We start from the raw sequence: 11,048 nt of genomic DNA, 5'->3' as shown, positions 1-11,048 counted from the left end.
TATAAATTATATTGATTTTCTAAAAATTAATACACATTTTACTTCTTCCATTATCTTCAAGGATTACCAATTTGTCCTTATATCTCACATTTTATATAAACTATTGAGGTATGGGTTTGTATGTTTAAATAACTTGTTTTCTTTACAAGTGTTTAACTAACTTATTTAAGGTCATATAAAATTTTTATTTATTGTTATTAATGTATTTTTTAATATTTATATAAGTTTATGATGGAGGATGATTTGACCCGACCTCTCAAAGTGTCGACACGTGGACCTGACTCAGCACAAGCAACAACTCAGCACCGCGCTTCGACTGCAAGTAAGTAATGAGCTCATGTAACATCTCGCTATACCATAGCTTGTTGATGGAAGAGCTCGCTACTGCGCGAGCTCGAGCTCCCCCAAGCTACTAGAGAGGGATCCAGGACAATCTCAGCTCACGATCCAACATAGCCAGCTCGCTCCAACAAAGGAACCACCTTCAAGCATAATCCCGAGGACTGCCCTGGAACGTCCCTAAGAGCTAAGTGTAGAGCAGCTTGCGATCAAGAAGTGTGATGTTCTCAGGAAGCTTCTATCTGACCGTATCCGTCAGACTACGCCACGTCCCAAGATTGGCGGCGGACTGCACTCACATCTCCTTCGACAGATGGAGGTGTGCCTGTCCCAGCGAGACGTGTCATTCACCTAGTTGAGCGGTACCCTACAATGATCACCTACGCAGCCCTATCCAGTAACGGCCAGGACAGAAGTCCAGTGGCGGTTACACCCAGCTCAGCAAGGAACACCCATATTTAAGAGCCCCCAGTTGGTGGGGAAGAGGTATCTTGAGTTATCTTCGCATCTTTTATTGATCTAGCGCGACCTACGCTCTTAGCTTCCTTTACGTTATTCACTATTCTAACTTGATAGTCAGAGTATTCCCACCGGGTAACTCCCCGGGAATTCTTCACCATCTTACTTTCAGATACCGTCCGTCGCCAGCTAGGAGCCAACTCCCCGCTAGCTGGGAGCGTCCGAATTGCGCTACATCATTTGGCGTCGTCTATGGGAATCACTTCAAAAATCCTTCCCTTAGTTTCTACAACTCCTCTCTAAGACTCAGCATCTATGGCTTCTTCAAGCAATGTCGGACATAGCATGGAAATGGACATCATCGGAGAACAGTCTCAGGTTCCCGTGGTCTGCATTGGGCAGTTCACTATTCCCCTCTCCGCTGATGGAGTTCCCAACCTGAGTGTGCCATAAGCAGCGACACCCGTGAACATCCCTCTTCATTTTTCAATAGGGACAACCTTCACTGAACCTTCTATCGTCCCTCCGACAACAACCCAGAGCCAACTCGACAATCTGGTATAGTCCATGCGGGCCATGCAAGCCCAGATGTAGCAGTTTCAACAACTTCAGCTCTACCAGCAGCAGGTGCTGCACCAAGTCTCTCAGTATCACTACCAGCAGCAATTCCCTCAACTGCCCCAGCCTCAATAGCCTCAGCTCCCTCCTAGGCACTCGGCCTCGCTGCAAGCTAGGCCTCGTCGCCATAATGAATGCCCTTCTCGCCGAGAAGAGGCTTCTTAGAACCCCCCTAAGAGCCATGCCTCCTCCTACGGCAGGAAGGAAGGACCAGCTACCCCGGCCTCACCGCGAATAGTCAAATCAGGAGGATCTCAACCTACCAGGCCTACATCACCCCAACACTCAGAGTTTGAGCCCCCACTTCTGGAGAACCGGTTCGAGGTCTTGGCCACGGGCTCCAAGCAAGACCCCTCCGTCCACAGCCATTACCAGCTATCCGAGTCACTTCCTATGAAGACAACCCTTGACAAAATGGAGGCGAGCAGCATCAACGCGGAGTCCACTAAGAAGCAGAGGCGTCGCCGCCGAGCTCGCCGAACAGCCACCCACAACCTGCCCGAGCTCAGAGTCAAGGAAGAAGTGAGCTCGAGCAAAGTAAAAGCCACTCTCTCCTTTCTGTTCCATCCCCTCTATCTCCCGAGCTCCTGGCCGTCCTAATGCCCAAGGACTTCAAGCTCCCCCCTCTCGACAAGTATGATGGGTCATTTGACCCTAATGATCATGTTGACGCTTTCCAATCACAAATGCACCAGGCAAGGGCCAGTGAGTCTTGCATGTGCATGGCCTTCTCCACCACTTTCAGAGGAGTAGCCCGCACTTGGTATCGGAACCTTGCACCTGGATCGATAAGAAGCTGGGCACAAGTCACACAAGTTTTTACGTTCCACTTCGTCACCAGCAAGCGGTGTCCACGAACTGAGGAGATCCTCCTCAATATAGTTCAGAGAGAGGGAGAGTCCATCCGGGGCTACATCAAGCGGTTCAACGATGCATGCATGCAGATACCGCGCCTAGACACCACGATGCAAATTGTAGCAGCCAAAAAAGGCGTGACGCACAAGGAGTTCAAGTGGCACATGGTTGTCAACCAGCCAGCGATCATAACTGAATTCCTCAAGCTCACAGACAGGTTCATAGCCATGGAAGAGGAAATCAACCAGAAGGGCAAAAGCGTGCCCGGGAAGAGAAAAAGAGAAGGGGAACTTCCCAACCAAGGAGACAGCCGGAAGAAGAAAGACCTAGCTCGGGGGGCAAAGCCAAGTCAGCCATTCCGAGCTCCTATAGTAGATCGAGTTGACTACACCCCACTGAATACGAAGCGGGCCGAAATCCTGATGGCGATCAAGGACGCCCCGTACGTGAAGTGGCCACCCCGCCTGAAGGGGAACCCTAACGAAAGGAACAAAAATTTGTACTATAATTTCCAGAAAGACCACGGTCATAACACCAAAAGTTGTAAAAACCTCCGCGACGAGATAGAGGAGCTCATCCGTCGCATGTATTTAAGGAATTTTGTACAGAATAGTAATAATAATAATAAGGCAGGTCGGCAAGGGGAGCAGGGTAAAGATGCTCCCTGAGCCCAACAGCAGGTCGGCGGAGTAGTCTCAGAAGCAGCCCTTGGAAGAGAGGCCAGTTCGGGGATTTATCCACGTGATAGTTGGAGGGTTGATCGTCGCAAGTTGCACCTCAGCAGTAGCTCGGACATCAGCTCGCGAAGCTGCCAGGGAAGAACAGAATCCTCTGAAGCGTCCAAAGACAGAAGACCCGATCTTCTTCACGGAGGATGATGCGCGTGGAGTCCACTACCCCCACAATGATGCACTTGTCATAAAGTTGAGGATCAATGATTTCGAAGTCAAGCGCGTCCTCGTCGACTCAGGTAGCTCGGCGGATATCCTCTTCAAGGCCGCATTCGACAAACTCCAGTTGTAGGGAAGTGACTTGAAGCCTATGAATACTCCCTTAGTAGGCTTCAGTGGAGAAGAAGTCAGGCCCCTAGGGAGAATAACAGTACCTGTGGAAGTCGGCACATGGCCTAGCATAATAAGATTCAACCACGACTTCTTGGTGGTCGTGACTCCCTCCCCATACAACGCCATAATAGGCCGACCAATTACCCATGCCCTATGGGCAGTGGTCTCCAATTATTATTTGGCGATGAAGTTCCCTACAGACTTTAGAATAGGGGTAGCGCGAGGCGACCAGCTTGAGTCTCGCAAATGCTATGTTGTCGCTCTCAAAGGGAAAACCAAGGTGGCCTACGACCTCGAGCTGGAGCAACCTACGGAGCAAGGTGAGGAACAAGCTACGCCCACGGAAGAAATAGTTATTCCGACTTCAGCACTTCAGTCCAGGAGCCCCTGCGATCTCAACTGGTAAGTTTCTTACTTCAAAATTTGGATGTTTTTGCATGGTCCGTGGCAGAAATGCCCGGCATAGACCCTAGTATTATAACTCACAGGCTTAACACTGACCCTGTAGTTAGGCCTGTTAGACAGAAGAAACACAACTTAGCCCCATATTGCTAGGAAGTGGTTGACGAAGAGGTCGGGAAGCTCCTCGCAGCCAACTTCATAAGGGAAGTCCATTACCCGAGTTGGGTAGCCAACCCAATTCTGGTAAAAAAGACAAACGGTAAATGGCGCATGTGCGTCGACTACACCGACCTGAATCGAGCTTGCCCAAAGGACTGCTTCCCACTCCCCAGGATCGACCGACTGGTAGACGTGACCTCAAGGCATGAGTTGCTGAGTTTTCTGAATGCCTATTCAGGCTACAACCAAATCAAGATGGATCCAGCGGATGAAGAAAAGACCGCTTTCATAATTGAAACTGGCCTGTACTGCTACAAGATCATGCCCTTCGCGCTAAAGAATGCTGGGGTGACCTTTCAAAGACTTGTAAATAGATTATTTGAGCCATTGATTGGCCAGAAGATAGAATGCTATGTAGACGACATGGTCGTCAAAACCTATTTTTCACATAATTTAGTACAAGACCTGCATTCTGTTTTTAGAATTTTACGTGAATATAATATGAGGTTAAATCCGAATAAGTGTGTATTCGGGGTCACCTCGGGGAAATTCCTAGGATATATTGTTAACCGACGTGGCATTGAGGCCAACCCAGACAAGGTCAAGGCCATCCTGGATATGAGACCGCCCCGAAAATTGAAGGAGGTTCAGAGGCTAAACGGCCGTATAGCCACCTTGAGCCGTTTCATGTCCAAGTCGGCAGGTCGGTGCCTGCCTTTCTTTAAGGCAATCAAAAGCAAAGGCTTCGAATGGACAAAAGAGTGCCAGCTCGCATTTGACGAACTCAAAAAGTACCTCGCCAGCATACCAGTCTTAACCCGACCCGAGGAGGGTGATGTTTTAGAGTTGTACCTCTCAGCGAATGATGAGGTAGTCAGCTCGGTACTAATAAAAGAAGTAGACCAGGTCCAACAACCTATATACTATGTTAGTAAAGTGTTGCAGGGAGCTGAGACAAGATATCTAGAGATTGAGAAGCTAGCCGACGCATTAGTCATCGCAGCTCGGAAGCTCCACCCGTACTTCCAAGCCCATACTGTTATCGTCCTCACCAACAAACCTCTAAGGCAAGTCTTACAGAAGCTTGAGGTCCCTGGTCGACTGACGAAATGGGCCGTTGAGCTCAGCGAGTACGACCTCTAGTATAGACTACAAACTACTATTAAGGTTCAAGCCTTAGCAGATTTTGTCGCAGAATGTACCTTAAGCTTGGAAGCCTTCGAGGCGGTTGAACCCGAGCTCCCCAATTCGGGTGAGCCCGAGGTTCCCAGGCCAGTTGAGCTCGAGCGCCATGAGGTAGCAACCAGTGCGGCATCCCTCCCAGCTAGACCAAGCGCAAACTAGGAGGAGGAGCCCTAGATCCTTCATGTAGATGGCTCGTCAAACTAGCAGGGCAGTGGAGCTGGGATCGTTCTATATAGGCCAAGCAACGTGAAACTGGAGTACGCACTGCGCTTTGAGTTTGCGGCATCCAACAATGAAGCGGAATATGAGGCACTGCTAGTCAGGCTGGCCCTAGCAAACAAAGTGAAAGCCGAACACATTGTTGTATGCAGCGACTCTCAGCTTGTAGTCAACCAAATTAAGGGTGAATATGAAGCCCGCGAGCCAACTATGATCGCTTACTTGACCAAGGCAAGAGAGGCTCTACTCAACTTCTGGTCATATTTCATTCACCAGATCCCAAGATCAAAGAATGCTGAGGCCGATGCCCTATCCCGGTTAGCCAGCAACAGTGACAATACCATGAGAACCATGTATATAGAGAGCCTACCTCGGTCGGGGGGGCGGAAGAGGTCACTCCCATCGTTCAAGCAGAGTCGAGCTGGATTCATCCACTCGTGAGCTTCCTACTACATGGGACCCTCCCTGCAGATCATAATGCCGCCAGAAGGGTAAAGCGCCAGGCAGCCAAGTACGTCATGATAGACGAGAGGTTGTACCGAAAGTCTTATATGCTCCCCTATCTGCGCTGCTTACGACCTTCCGAAGCCAAGCTCGTGCTCCGCAACACTCATGATGGCCTGTGCGGCGGACACTTGGGGGGCAGAGCCCTCACTCAGAAAGCACTTCGGCAGGGGTACTATTGGCCAACGATGAAGGCATATGCAATCGACCTCGTCAGAAGATGCGACAAGTGTTAGAAGCACGCCAACATCCACCACCAGCCTACTGCTGATTTGAAATATCTCACCAGCCTGTGGCCCTTTGTACAGTGGGTGATCGACATACTTGGACCGTTCCCGTCAAAGATAGGGCAAAGAAGGTTCTTAGTGGTGGCAGTCAACTATTTTACCAAGTGGGTAGAAGCTGAACCTCTTGTGACAATTACAACTCGGAATATACAGAACTTTTTTTGGAAGAGCATAGTATGCCGCTTCGGATTACCTCGAGTGCTAATCTCTGATAATAGCAAGCAATTCGAAGACATCAAATTCCAAAATTGGTGCCAAGACATGGGGATACGAAAAACTTCATCTCGGTAGCACACTCTCAAACGAATGGCCAAGCAGAAGTCACAGATAGAGCTATCCTTCGCGGACTGAAAGTACGCCTGGATCGAGCTAAGGGATTATGGGCAGACGAGCAGCCTAGTGTGCTATGGGCTTATTGGACCACAGTGAGAACTGCGACAGGAAAGACTCCCTTCAACCTCACTTATGGAACTGAGGCAGTCATCCCAGCAGAGATTGAAGTCCCAACGCTACGATTTGAAACGCATGACGACAAAGCAAACGAAGACGAGCTACGCACCAACCTCGACCTACTTGACGAGGTATGAGACCTCGCATATATTAGGACTGCAGCCTACCAGCAAAGGGTAGCTCGGTACTATAACGCTAGGGTCAAGAAGTGGAACCTTCGCGTAGGAAACCTAGTCCTTCGTAAAGTTATGGTGCCTAAGCCTGGTGCTGGTAAGCTCGGGCCAAATTGGGAAGGACCTTATTGAGTAAAACGAGTACTTGGGGAAGGAACGTTTGAGCTCGAAACACTAGAAGGGAAGCAAGTACCTCGGGCATGGAATATTGTCAATCTATGGCAATATTACCTGTAAACCGCCAAACTACTAAGTAGACTACGAGTCACTCCCAAAGCCTAAGGGCCAAAAGTGCCGAGCTAACGCGACCTCGGCACCATAAGACCCAATCGCCTCTATGGTATGGGCAAACTAGTGAGTGGACTATGAGTCACTCCCGAAGCCTAAGGGCCAAAAGTGCCGAGTTAGTACGACCTCGGCGCCATAAGATCCAGTCACCTCTATGACATGGGAAAATTTCCGAGTGGACCAAGGGTCACTCCCAAAGTCTAAGTACTAAACAATAAGGTAAGTAAGACTTCAGCATTATGAAGAACTTAACCGCCTCGTTGGTATGAAACATCGGAGGCATTCTCAAACATATACTTCAAGCATACGTAATAACTACCTCGTGAGTACTTCGAAGGGTAGCCCGGGGTAAAAAACTACTAAAAAAAAAACCCTACTTTGAGTATGCAACTCAAATAAAGAGATCACTTTGACAAAACGAGAAGTGCACCATAAAAAGAGAGAAATTTCATTACATCATAGATAAAAAACCAAGCCAAAATAGCTCGGGGAAATCCAACAGGAACAAAGAAAAGAAGAAGGCGGTGTAAACGAAAGGAGAGCTCGGGCAGCTAATACGAAGACACGACCTCAGAATCCAAGAGCAAAGCAACTTAGCACGAAAGTGGCAAGGCCTGGGGGCCCCCCTACTTATAGCCACCGTACCTTCAAATCAACGACTCAGAATGAAACGGATCCGACAATTCATGGCCAGGCTAACCGCACGTCTTCCGAAACTGAAGCGCAATTGGCTGCATGTCCCCTTGATTAAGGGGATGATGGCTGCATGTCTTCCAGGGTTGAGAGCCGTTTTTGGCATGCTTTTTCGATATTTGACAGGACTAGAGACCTCCTGGCGACCGCACGTGTGCATTTAAAGTGATCCGTCAGATAAGTTTGAATTTGAGTCAAATCCATCCTTCACAACTCATGAACTCCTCATGCTAAGAGCAAGACACTTAGTCCAAGGAGTGGGGGGCAATTGATGGAGGATGATTTGACCCGACTTCTCAAAGTGCTGACATGTGGACCTGACTCAGCACAAGCAACAACTCAGTACCGCGCTTTGACTGCAAGTAAGTAACGAGCTCGCGTAACATCTCGCTATACCATAGCTAGTTGACGGAAGAGCTCGCTACTGCGCGAGCTTGAGCTCCCCCGAGCTACTAGAGAGGGATACTCCAGGACCATCTCAGCTCGTGAGCCAACATAGTCAGCTCGCTCCAGCAAAGGAACCACTTTCAAGCATAATCCCGAGGACTACCCCAGAACGTCCCTAAGAGCTAAGTGCAGAGCAACTCGCGATCAAGAAGTGTGACATTCTCAGGAAGCTTCTATCTGACTGTATCCGTCAAACTGCACCATGTCCCAGGATCGGCGGCGGACTGCACCCACGTCTCCCTCGACAGATGGAGGCGTGCCTGTCCTAGCGAGACGTGTCATTCACCTAGTTGAGTGGCACCCTGCAATGATCACTTGCGCAGCCCTGGCCAATAATGGCCAGGACAGAACTCCAGCGGCGGTTACACCCAGCTCAACAAGGAACACCCATATTTAAGAGCCCCTAGTTGGTGGGAAAGAGGTATCTTGAGTTATCTTTGCATCTTTTATTGATCTAGTGCGACCTACGCTCTTAGCTTCCTTTACGTTATTCACTGTTCTAACTTGATCGTCGGAGTATTCCCACCGTGTAACTCCCCAAGAATTCTTCACCATCTTCCTTTCAGATACCGTCCGTTGCCAGCTAGAAACCAACTCCCCGCCAACTAGGAGCGTTCGAATTGCGCTACATCAGTTTCCAAATGTATTCATGCATATTTTGATTTTTCATATGTATTTATATGTATTCAAAGAATATCCCGAAACATCACTTAAAATTATCTTTCCGACATACGTTACATTTCCAATACTTTGGACCTTGGTTAAATGAAAGTGTAGAAATAGCGCATTTCTCAATTTTGTGTTGCTGAGAAATGACAAATATCCTATTTTCTTAAAAACACATTTTCCTATTCCACGAAAATATCAAGAACAGGTTATTTCATGTGTGATTTTGATACCAAACATATTTATATTCAACAAGAAAGACATGAATACCAGAAACGTTCCCACCTTTCACTTCCTTTTTGACTTTTCCTTTCAAACCAAACACACCTTAGTGTTAAGAAAAAGGACTTTCTACGGTTCACTCAACTTTCTTAAATGTATTTATTCCCATTCCCCCCATAAACAGCATCCCCTTTAAAAGCCCTTATGCCCCAAAGAAAAATCAAGTCGTCTTCTGCCTATTGGTTTGAAGGAAAAGGTAAAGAATAAAAGAAAAAGACAAGAAAACTATACAAGTTTGTAAAGATTTTTCTATCTTTCCCTACATTTTTGTTATATCTGCCCTCGGTCCCACCCCTTTTTACAGTTCACTCGACATTCTGCCTTTCCTCGAAGGTTCAAAATTGACGAGTTCAGAACGGCAAACCTTATCATAAAAAAAGAAAAGTTCGGACAGGTCAATTGCAGATTTTTGAATTTCACTTTACACCTCATTCCCTTGGCACCTACCCCTATTCTATTTTGTGCCTAAGAATTCTGATAGCAGGTTGAGTGATCATTCTCCCAAAAAGAGATTGGTAAACCATTGGCGCCCACATGCACGCTTACGTCTTCCCACCTAATCATTTTTTTACCTTTTTTTGGGGGGGATTTTTGGGCGGAAAAATGTCCTACAATCCCACCCTCTGTATCGCATTTTGTCTTTTTCTCCAAATTCTAAATTGACGATTGACGAGCAACAGGAGTCCAACACATCAACTTGTTCATTGTACATTGGGAGACATTAAGTGGAGAGCGATTGGCGCACTACAGGCGCCCCACTTGAACGCTTCGAATCATGATCCGACCCGGGATCCAATAGTCGAATTTGGATTATCTATATTCAGATTTTTAGATTTGATTGAATTTAGATCACTATCTGATTTGAAAAGATTCGATTCAATATATTATATATTTGTAAGGGTGAATTATAAAGACCCACTCCCTACTTTTTGCGACAAACGGTCTGTACTATGACCGTGAGACAAAGAGCGCTACAATATTATGTTAGATAATGAAAGACATTAAATTACTAAAATACTTTACTAGACTTTTTCTATTTTTTCTTTTTTTTTCTCTTAAAATCTATTTAACCTGGAAATAAATATATGGTAATACCGATCTTCAATCCTTCTAAATATATGGTAATACCGATCAATCCTTGTCCAAACTCAACGTTGGTTCATACTTGATTGACAATGCAACTCTCTTGGACAAAACGACCTGCATGGATTGATTTATCCACCCTGTATTGTTCCCTTATTTCCCTCCATTTCTTCAGCTCTGGCGAGACTGAATTTGATGAAGGGTGATTTAGCCCGACCTAATATTAAAAGGACACGTGGACACGATCTGATTAAGAGATGACAGTTCAGCCTGACATGCCAAGTCCGCAACAGATCGAGCTCGGATATTCAACCGCCTCAATACAGGTCGCCTCGGGACAAGGTCCTCTCGCGCCGAGATCGCAACAGAATCACCTTGGCCCCAAGGCACTTCGGCATTCAATCCAGTTCAGAACTAAAAAGCATCATCTCAGGGATACCAACTCAGACCACTACGTCATGATCCTAGAAATCCCTCCAACGGACCTCGAACTTCACGGGATCACGCCTCGTAATAGCAATCCTTATCTCCTTCCCACCTAGTTTGGGCGGAATTGATAAGCCTTATCAGTTGATAGCGTTATCTCCCAATTAAAGCTGAAGCAGATCCCGTCATGGCGAAGATCCTAGAACTAATTCGCAAAACCCGAGAGTACTCAGCTATATAAAGGCTTCGACCCCAGTGACACAAGGTACGCGTGATTTCTCTGCTCTTTAGCTCTCAAGCTCTCTACATTCTCAAAATTATTCAGTTTGCAACAGCTATCTAACTTAAGCATCGGAGCGACCTCACTGGGCTAACAACCCGGGTTCTCTGATCTTTTTCTTGCAGATCAACCTAGTCCGTCGTCCGACTAGAAGCCAGATCTCCCTCCA

Source organism: Nelumbo lutea, chromosome 6, assembly GCF_056320005.1.
Source record: "Nelumbo lutea isolate HS-2025 chromosome 6, American lotus-T2T, whole genome shotgun sequence".
Lineage (NCBI taxonomy): Eukaryota > Viridiplantae > Streptophyta > Magnoliopsida > Proteales > Nelumbonaceae > Nelumbo > Nelumbo lutea.
Note: the sequence above shows the minus strand (reverse complement) of the source record.